Raw genomic sequence first — 9,365 nt, forward strand, 5'->3', positions numbered from 1 at the left:
CGGTATAAAATGATGATATATCTACATGTAACGCCATTTTACCTACCACAGGGGTGCTCCTCTTGAAAACGGGCTCTCCTTTTTAAGTTCAAGCACATGATACAATGACAGCCTACGTGGAAAGTACGTACCGAGAATCGCGACGTGTTTGGAAGGTATAAACATTGTTAAAGGACCCAAGCCTGGTGGTGAGTGTTGACTAAAACACATTAGTAATATTTTAAGGTCACATACATGTATAATATTGAGAACCGATTGCTAATTGTAGAGGTTTATACATGTAGACGCGTATTAAAAGCCCGATTAAAAGTTAGCCATGTGAATCACATGCAGTGCATGCGGATGCGGTAAGCGTTGGATTCCTGCACTTCGAAGGAGGTCATGAATATTTATGTTATGACGTTTTCAATAACTTTGGAAAACTTAGCTCAACTTAAGGTGGTATGAAAGGCAAAATCAAGTTGCTCTGATTGAGATTAAAATAGACTTGTTGCAGAGAGATATGCAAAATAATCTTAATTCTAAAATTTGAGCCAAATCGGACAAACGGTTTTTGAGATATTGCTGTTGAAAGATTCTTTGTATTCTATTCTGTCGGTCTGTGTCACGTCACTTCCGGTTGATGATGTTCGAGTGAAAACAAGTCCGTGATTCGATTTTTGTTAATGATTTCTGTCATTGGTGTTATGTAAATTTCGATCGCAAATAGTCAGTGGAATCAAACAACCGTTTCTAAGTCTTCAGAGTGGAAGAAACTTACTTGATTTACCGTTTATATACTGACAAACTTAAAATTAAATTCCATGGTCGAGTGTCGTTTTTTCCGAAATTGAAGGTCACTCCAGCAATATCGCTATGTAGCCTCCTTCACAGCCGGTTTCTGTTGTTCACAACAAACCGTGAGCCACATGCAGTTTGGGCCCTGAGACTAGAGATAACCCGGATGTCCGACCGACAGAATTGTTTTGCCAATATATTGATGAAGTTAATGAAGAAAATTGGCAAAATGTGCTCATTAATATTAATTTTTCCCAATATTTTCCCAATATTTTATGAATAAACCTTCATACTACTTTTACCTTTGAGAATTTTGACCTGAAACTTTGCCAATTGTCTCTATGACCTAAACCTTTAACATGTGTTTTTCCCGCAAATCTAATTTGCATATTTGCATAATTAATTAGCCTTAAGTATAATGCTAATTAATTATGCAAATATGCAAATTAGATGGGTGGGAAAATCACATGGTAATGTTTTAGGCCATAGAAACACATTGGCAAAGTTTCATGTCAAAATCATATAAAATAAAAGTAGTATGAAGGTTTATTCATAAGATATTGGTATAATATTGGCAAACATGAATATTCATGAGCACATTATGCCAATTTCCTCATTAACTTCATCAATATATTAAAAAAAATAGAATACAAAGAAACTAAAACATGCATATCTTGACAACCGTATGTCCGATTTCCTTCAAACAAAAACTATTTTGCTCAGTGTATTTAGCTTAACGTATTCAATCTATTCAAATGGTTCTAAATTCAGTTTCCGTTTTCCAGAAACATCGTTTCGAACCCCCTTAAAGCCATATTATAACATTTAAAAGATAAAAATTAAAAATAGATTAGTATTCATTTTCAATAAAATGCTAGCATTTATTTACTTAGGTATGACAGGGAAACCTCAGTTAATGCTGGTTTCATACCTGCCGCTTGCCGCTGAGCGGCTTGGCATACGCGTATTGGACACAAACGGACAAACGGACACAATCAAGGCAAACAAAAGTATGCTGATTGCTGGAGGCTTAACACATGACATTTGCTAGTTGGCCAAAATGGCCTAAACCGGCAATACAAATTTACATTGAAATTTAAAAGAACCGCTTGCTCAAGGAAACCTTCATAAATATGTTGTCTATACTTCACTTGACCCAAATATATGATTTTTTTGGTGATGAGAGACTCGTACATGGAATTTCAGAGGGATTTTGATAGCAGTTCCATTAAAAAAAGCTGCTATCGTCATGAGACTAAGATCTAGAAACACCCCCGTAATGCTGTTTTGGGGAATTTTGCTAGCAGAATCTTTTTGATGAAGTCAATCTTTGACTAGAGCCTAACTGTGCTACGGAAAGTGACAAAAAGCTTTTCAGTGTTGGCTTTCTTTTATACTCAAGGGCTTTAATTTGATATTAAAATGAGTGCAGTTTGATGGCAAATTTGAATTCACCTGGCATACATGTACCTACATTTACTGTCAGATATCACTGAGATATGTATGTCCCCTTTTAATTTTGAGCCGAACAAGTGAGGTAAAGCAAAGAAAATTGGAATTTACTACTACTAGCGCCAAAAACCAATGCATGTTACTCCGGTGGTTGTAATATGCAGGGACAGGCGATTTGCGCGGAACTTTCTTTCCGCGCAATTCCGCGCAATTTAGGGATACATGATTTGTAAAAAAAAAAAAGTTCCGCGCAATTTGCTATTTTTTTCCGCGCAAATCGCCTGTCCCTGGTAATATGGTACGATCCTCTGGCATGTGTGTGTCCCGCACGCCGTGTACATAGGGGTGTGTTGACATCGAATACACTTCGGTTCGAGTAATATTTCCATCGTGGTTTATTCAAAATCTCGGATATGATTTTGACAAAACTATACAGCACCTGAAGTCTTTTTTGCAGAGAATCTTTGTTTACTAAAGTACAGGTACATTACAATCGTGCAAAAACCTGAATTAAAATTTTTTTGAGGGCGTTCTTCCCAGCAAATGTTATAATATGGGTTTAACTAAATCTTAACTAAACCTTCAAAAGTCTTGACAAAATTGTGGCCTCTGTTATAATTATATAAATATCATATCAGACCACCCCCACCCCTACAAATTACTCATCATACAGAAATGTTTGCAGCCGATGCTCAGAAGCAGAACCAGGACAGTGACGTAGTGTATCAATATTCATTACCTCCTTCTAAGCGCAGGAATCCAACGCTTACCTGTGCATGCAGCATACATGTAGGTGAACATGTAGGTATGCCAGGCAAACCTTACCACATGCTAGTCAGCCAAATTCGCCTACAACACACCTGGGGGGCACATCAAAAAATTTTGCTCCCCCGGAAATTTGAGGTGGTGGGTCTTTTGGAGCTGCGAGCAGTCAAAATCTAGGGTCTTTCTTGGCTTCGTATAATATGACGGGCAAACCTTAGTAATACATTCTTTATCTTGTATTTTTAAGATATTTGAAAAAATAAAAAATTCTGGTCAAACTCAAAAGTGTTAGCACAGCCTTATGTTGTTAAGACTAATACTATAATATTAAATTTGTGTAACATTCAACTATGCTTCACTCCGCGACTAATCATGCTAAGTACACGCGTGTACAGCCGTACAACGCTACTCTACACGTCCATATAGCGAGGCTATCTGCGTACAACTGCTTACTACGCACAGCAAAGAGTAGGCCCTATGTTCCACGATGTACACAAACTTGATAATTTTTCTATAGTACGGTAATATAATATTAGACTCGTCATGATTTGATTTACACTTTGCAAATTCCAAAGTTCAATATTATTTAAAACCCCATTTCGTTTCAATTTTTTCAAAAATTTTTAGGGCCCCCCTTTTTGCATCAGGCCCCCCTAACAAGTGTTTGCGAATGGTCCCTTAATACCACCATTCTTTCCCAAGAATATCAGGATTTCTTGACATTTTCAGATAAAGTGACTTTACAAGAATTGTTTTCAGTTAAATGTACCTACATGTAAGGGAGTGTTCATAAATTTATACTTTGGTGGAAGTTGTTGGAAAAGTTGGAACCTTGGAGTGTTGGACATCAAAAAATTTTTGATCCCCTTAAAAAAGGGTGGATTTTTTTTATCTTCCAAAAATTTGTTGATTCCCCCTTCATGTCCTAAAAAAAAACACCAAAAATATATACCGTACGTCATTAACAGTGGCGTAGATTTCTTTTTGACATGGGGGATGGAGTTGGAGAAAATTTCTTAAAGTCTAATTGCACCTTTTGGTTCCAAAATAAGATCATGGTACAAATGTGCGAAGCGCGTGAAAATTTTTGCCATATTAAAGCTAAATTAGCGATATATGTTACAAAACTGGAATGAATTCACGCGAAGTATAACAAATTTGGCACTTTTTAGGTTTTAAAATGGTCAAATTGCCCGAATCAGGGTTAATTTGGTCAGAAACCCATATATATAGTCCTACAGGCGTCACCATTGGGGATGATTGTATGGACCACCCCCTCTTTCAAAATGTTGGGTGGGAATTTATCCCCCCCCCCCCCGTATCTACGCCTATATGGTCATTAACTCATTAGCTAAAAATTACAATTTGAAGTTATTACTCATTGCAGTCATAGTGATAATACACCAAAATTGTAAAGTGTGTATACATTACACATTTTGTTGATTTGAAGCTTGAGAGTACATGTAGGCCCCTACACAATTGAATGAATACTTAACAATCATGCACGAGGAGCGCACAAAAAATTTAGAATGTGCATGCCTTCTACCTGATTAGATTTTCAGGTCATTTTTGGGTCATCCAGGGTCACACAGAGGTCATCTGAGGTCAAATTGCTAATAATTGTTGTATGGGCATGAAATTTGGTGGGTACAGTCAACATTTAGAGTCAAATTTTTGGAAGGTCATTTTTGGGTCATCCAAATGTCACCCAGGGGTCATTTGAGGTCAAATTACTAAAAACTGTTGTATAGGCATGAAACTTAGTGGATTCAGCCAACATTTACATGTACAGCCAAATTTTTGGAAGGTCATTTCGAGGTCTTCATGGGTTGTTGCTGGTTCATTTACTTCTACTTAAAGTAATCGCGAAAGCAGGCGGCCATGAAAGCAGGCGAGACTTGTGGTTCAAGACCCGCCTTGTTTCAGTTCTTGCAGAGAATTACATCTTTGATGAGATGCTATTTAGAATCATGGTGACGTTGCAGTGTGGAAATATAGGCATGTTAAAAGTTCAGAAAATTTGAGCTTTGACTTCTGTTAACAGTATCTATGTGCGCCATCAAAATCCCAAAAACTTAATTGTTGCTGCAAAATTAAACTTATCCGAAGTCCAGGCCCGTACACAGGGGTGTGTGGGGGTGCGACCGCACCTCCTCAAATTTGCAAAATTATACAAAAAGTCCCAAAATATAAGAATTTGCGAGAGTAGCGAGCAAAAAATCAGTTTTTTTACCTTAAATTTGGAGAAGAAAGTCCACTTTTCACAAAATCGCCCACCCCCAAAAACAATCCTGCGTACTGGCCTGCCCAAGTCTGAACAAGTTTGAAATTAAAGACCTCCATGGTTATGATGCATAGAAATTTGCACAATGGCACTTTTGATCAAAACATTGGATTTGATGGGTTTTTTGCGCCATCAAAGATCACATTTTTTCCCCTTGGTTTTTGTGATGTAATCATTTGGTACTTCAAAAAATGCAAAATGCAGGTTGGGATGATGAATATACATGTACATTATGCACCTCCAAAGTTAATCACTTGTAAGTAAGGCTCAGAGAGGCTGAGATTTCATGATTTTTTTAAGGTGAATGAGGGCGCTGTGCACGCTCATACTGTATATAATGTATGTGAGTTGTTGGTGTTAATATTTACCAAAATAATTTTAAACTTTTTTTGTATCACAGATCTGTACATAATAAGTAAGATTGGATTTTAAAAACTTTTGAAATGTATCTTCCGTTCGTGAACTTCATGTACATTTAATATGCGATCTTTAGTATGTGAACTTACGTGGTGATTACATGTGCTTGTTTGCGTGTTAAAAGAAACGGGACGCATAAGCGGATTATTTATGTGAGTGATTGGAACAATCACATTTAAATTGTAATTAAATTTTTATTTTCCCTTCATTCACAGGCTAAAATATGTCTGGGCTCCTTCAGCATCAGCAAAATGTGTAAAAGGTGTGTAGGATGTGTGGCAGAGATTTTCGTAGGCCTGGATCAAAGTTGGCTGGAACAAGTTTTGACAGTAAGGGTGTGGATAAATTATCAAACATCACTTGGAATACAAAACTGTTGCAATACTGCAATGTTGACATTACACATAACAACATTCACCCACCACGGTTTTGTCATGTAACTGCATCGATTTATGAGAACCTGTGAAAAGAAGGAAGCATGTAGAGAGACGTGGATATCAAGTCGCACATCATCAGGCTATAATGGTGAGTTGCTTGATAAGCCTACCTTCAAATACCAGTGGGCTATATCGAAGCCAAAATGACTTTTTGGTTATTTTTGTTTCTAAACAGTTTTTTTTGTCCTATATAATCTATCTCAACATGAAATGACAAAATTTTTGGCCTCATGTCCGAGAAAAAAGTGTGCAGCGCCCTCTTGTGTCACCATACCTCATCAAGACCCAAGATAACAATATCATTAAAATCCAAATTTAAACATGAACAGGGTATTTAACATATGCGTAGGGGCCTAATGCATTGCAAAAAATCGCAAAAACGATAGCTTTGGACTCTAGTCAAAACTATTGTGTGCAATTTTGAAGCTGGAGCAAGGTGAGTGTCTGCCATTTAAACGTCACACTGCATGCACATAGCACAAAGAAAGAATTTAAACTGGGCGCCCATAACGGTCACGGATATCTGGTGATGTAGTCAATGGTTCCAAAAAACTAAGTCCCCTGACATATTTGGGCATAACTAAAAAACTGTTAGGCCCCTTAAGTGTGAAATGTAGCCTGATTTAGTTACACATTACATTTGCGGTACTTTTTTGTTCAACATTTTGTCGTTCATCAGAAAATACAGCCATTTATGAAATTTGAGGCCCAAAAAGCTACATTTTTTACATCGGGATTTCAAGTAGGCCTACTCACATCTATGCATTTCCTTAAACAACTTTAATGACAAGAATGTTGAAAACAAACAAATTTGATGAAATTGCTATCATTATGGTTTAAAATCATGGCTGAGTGGTTATTGTCAATTGAATGTGATTAACCAGGTTTCGAATGCACTGCTGGTCCAGGTGATTCCATGGAGGAATTGAATGAGTGACTGGAGTGCACTGCCAAACCCCATTGGACATCTCTGAGACCATCTGAAGCAACCTGGAAACAGGTTTTAATGTGCATCCCCCCCCCCATGACTCTACCAAACCAACTTTTTTAGCTTCCTTTTATGGTCCTATAACACATTCAAGATGTTAACAAAAAATATTTCCCGGCACTCCGGCCATATTCAAGGTTAAAGGTCAACTTAGTGGTCAAATTTCAAAGTTGCTTAAATCTGGTTAACAAGCACGCCAAATTATTCCTCTCATTGTAAGGATTCAGAAAAAGTATAGTTTGACCTACCTGCGACTTACCGTTCTTGAGTTATAAGCAAAAAGGTCAAATTTTGAGCGGTGGTCAGTTGTTTTGGCCACACAGGGGCCAAAAATTAATAATTTTAAGAATCCTTGCAATGAGAGGAATAATTTGGTGTGCTTGTTAACCAGATTTGAGCAATTTTGAAATTTGACCCCTGTGTTGACCTTTAACCTTGAATATGGCCGGAGTGCCAGGAAATATTTTTTGTTAATATCTTGAATGTGTTATAGGACCATAAAAGGAAGCTAAAAAAGTTGGTTTGGTAGAGTCCTGGGGGGATGTACATTAAAACCTGGTAGATACCCGAAAATACTGCAACGTGCATGGAGTCACCTGCACAGCAATGCATTCGAAACCTGGTCAATAGAATGCAGAATCGTTGCAATGAATTTGGAGTGTGGACTTACTAAAAAGGAAAACCAAAACTTTCACATTGCACAAGTCACTTTGAACCTTTGTAATCTTTCACATCCAGGGTCAGAGTTTTGTTTCACAGCGCGAGAATCAATCTTGATTCTTGCAGAATAAATTCGGTAATCATTTCATTCTTGCAAATCAACTTTCTGTGTAAACTACAAAAGTTTGTGAGAATTTACTTTGATTCATGCAAATCTGTTTGCCAGAATGTTTCCGAAAATCGATTCTCGCCAAAATTTTGACCCTGATTTCCCACTTCTGAATATGATGTTTGTGTTTTATTCATAATGTAGTATTATTATCTTTTGTTTTTACACAGACTGCCCAAGTTGACCAGACAAACCAGGACACTAGTCTCTATTATATTATGTTACTCAGGAACCATTCTGACGTTCAGAAAAATACTTTCTAGCATCCAACATTCCATATGAAGCAGATTATGTTCTGTGCATGGATTTGGTAATAGCATTCATCAGGATTCCAAAGGATCACAGCTGCTGTGTTGTTCACCTTTTAGTGAAACTGAACTGTTTGGATTTTAGATTTATTCTCTCAGTAAGCAGTATCTATAGAGAATAGAGATTGATATTTTTGATCGCATTATTAAAGAAGGAACAGGATTCTCAAGGATGTCATCTCTTTGTGAAACTGAACTGTTTGGATTTTAGATTTATTCACTCAATAGCATGTACAGAGATTGCACCACCTTTGCCAGGCAATGGATCATGTAAAATAGCACAGAATATCTAGATAGAGATGCTATAGTATATAGCAGGCCGGCCGTTGCAGCACATGCCTGCACCCTCAAACTATGCCTATGAAGGCTAGCTAACATGAATGAATTACATCAACAAAACAAATTAAGAACTTAGTTCATTAAGGGGGTACTACACCCCTAGCCCAGGGCCTAGATTTCGCTCCTGTTTGCGAGAATCAAAAGCCATCAGAGTCGCTTCACTTACTGCATGATTCAATGAAAGAATTTGATTCTCGCAACAAATGTTAGGAGAATCGATTCGGTGATTCTCGTCGAATCTGAGGCCCTGTGGCCAATTTTGTGCCTATTTTTGCATTTTTTTTTTTTTTTTTAGCGCATTGGTGACAAGTAAGATATGTATATTATAGGGGCAAGGACTACAACTACTGCACTGAAAAATCAGCAACTCAAGTCAAGTAGTTATTGATTTATTGATCAAATATTGGTTTTCCCTCATTTTTGACTGTAACTCCACAACTGTTTTCTGTGCTGAAATTAAATTTCCAGTGCAGTAGTTGTAGTCCTTGCCCCTATAATATACATATCTTACTTGTCACCAATACGCTATAATTTTTGAGAAAAATGCAACAATAGACACAAAATTTGGCACGGGTATAGTACCCCCTTAAGTATCTGCTAGCTCATTCATCATGTGATGCATTCAAAACCAGTAGTAACTAGTACTACATTTCAAACAAAGCAGTTGCTGCTGCTTACTCCAATAGTACTTTCAATATAGATTATCAGCACAATTTGCTGAGCAATGAAGTTCACAAGAAACTGAATGAATTCCGAATTTAAATAAGAC

The 9,365-nt window shown here is 37.2% G+C and overlaps 1 long non-coding RNA gene across 1 annotated transcript; it reads left to right on the top strand.

The window, feature by feature from the left end:
* Positions 1-105: 105 nt before the first annotated feature.
* Positions 106-8,825, top strand: LOC140136577 (uncharacterized). The gene is made up of 3 exons (XR_011856692.1): positions 106-188; positions 5,911-6,220; positions 8,120-8,825. It is a non-coding gene; the product is annotated as an uncharacterized lncRNA (long non-coding RNA).
* Positions 8,826-9,365: the final 540 nt, after the last annotated feature.

The sequence above is a fragment of the Amphiura filiformis genome, chromosome 16, assembly GCF_039555335.1.
Source record: "Amphiura filiformis chromosome 16, Afil_fr2py, whole genome shotgun sequence".
In the NCBI taxonomy this organism is placed as follows: Eukaryota; Metazoa; Echinodermata; class Ophiuroidea; order Amphilepidida; family Amphiuridae; genus Amphiura; species Amphiura filiformis.